Source organism: Chrysochloris asiatica, unplaced genomic scaffold (assembly GCF_000296735.1).
Source record: "Chrysochloris asiatica unplaced genomic scaffold, ChrAsi1.0 scaffold00707, whole genome shotgun sequence".
Lineage (NCBI taxonomy): Eukaryota > Metazoa > Chordata > Mammalia > Afrosoricida > Chrysochloridae > Chrysochloris > Chrysochloris asiatica.
In genome coordinates, this window is record NW_006409225.1 from 150,748 (window position 1) to 152,649 (window position 1,902).

Here is a 1,902-nt window from a genome sequence, read left to right on the forward strand (position 1 = left end):
TACTGATGAAGATAAAAACTATAGCCTTCAGTATGGATTGCACCTCAATGTAAAGTAAACAAAAATCCTCACTACTGGGCCAATATATAATATCATAAGTATATGCTTTATTTTTCTTGGATCCACAATCAACATGTATAGAAACAGCAGTCAAAAAAACCAATAGACATGTCACATAGGCAAATCTGCACAAGATTTCTTTAAAGTGTTCAAGAGCAAAGATGTCAGTTTGAGGATTAAGTTGCACCAGACCCAAGCCATGGTATTTTCAATAGTCTCATGCATGTGAAAGTTGGACAATGAATAAGAAAGACTGTAGGAGAATTAATGTATTTAATTATGGTATTGTAGAAGAATATTAACATTACCATGGACTGTAAGAAGAGCAAACAAATCTGTGTTGGAAGAAGTACAGCCAGAATATTCCTTAGAAGTCAGCTTGCCGAGACTTAGTCTCTTATACTTCGGATATGTTATTTGAAGGAACTAGGCCCTGGAGAAGCATATCATAGTTGGTAAACTGGGACAGCAGTGAAAAAGCATCCTAAAACATGATGGAGTGACAATAGAAAAGGACTCAAGCATAAAATAATTCTGAGGATGGCACAGGACCAGACATTGTTTCATTCTGTTGTGCATAGGTGACTATGAATTGGAACCAACTCAAGGACACCTAACAGCAACAACAAAATATGATGTAAAAATTGAACAATGAATAAGGAAGGCCTTAGAAGAATCTATATATTTGAATTATGGTTTGAGTGAAGAATATTGAAAGTTCCATGGATTGCCAGAAGCACAAACAAATCAGTTTTGGAATAAGTACAACTATTGTGCTCTTTAGAAGTGAGGATAGCAAGATTTTGTCACTGTCACTTTGAGCACGCTGTTAAGAATCACCATACCCTGGTGAAGGACATTATGCTTGGTAAAGGGATGGGTCACTGAAAATTCCAAAGACCCCCCCCCCCACAAGATAGATTGAAAAAGTGGTGGCAAGAGTGTACTCAAAAATAACAATTGTGAGGATGGTGTAGGACCCGACAGTATTTAATTCTGTTTTGCATAAAATCACTATGAGCCAGAACAATTTGAAGATAACTAACAACAACAGGGAATAAGGGAACAAGTCTCTGACCTCTAGGATGTGCTTTATTTCCTCTTTCCCTTCCTCACTTGAACTAGAGAGCACAAGAAGAATGCTGATGTTAAGAAATACATTTTGTAGACAATTAAAAAACATGTTGCTGTCTAATCAAATCCAACTTATATCAACTCCCTATGTGTCTGAGTAGAACTGTGCTCTATAAGGAGTCGTTGATCTTTCAGAAGTTGATCACTAGGATATTCTTCCAAAGAATGTCTATCTTCTGTGTAGACTCAAACTGTCTATTTTTTTGGTTAAGTAGCTAAACACATTAATTGTTTGTACCAGTCAAAGACTTCATGTATTTTTTGATATGTCTGCAATGCAAAACCTACATTCATTAAACTTCCACTTGTTCTATGCCAGTCACCTTCCTTACATTATATTACATAATCCCCTCAACAGTTACATAAGGTAGTGGTTATTCAAATCCTGTTATATGGATGACAAATGTAAGCTAAGGAAGGTTCAGTGACTAGCCCAGGGATCAGAGTCTGGCAGTGGCAGAGGCAAGATGTAAGCTCAGGCAACCTGGCTCAAGCTTGGGACTCAGTTGACTCTCCTTGCTGAGTGCAAAGATGAGGTTGACTCTGTTCATCTACCAGCATTGGATGGTACAGAGGAACAAGAATAAGCTGTGCATCCCAATACTTCTTTTTGGTGTATAAATTGAATACCAGTGGTATTGGTTGGTCTTCTTTGTAGGTATATGGATATTCTCCTGTCACAGATAGTATTGCACTTCAAGACAGATC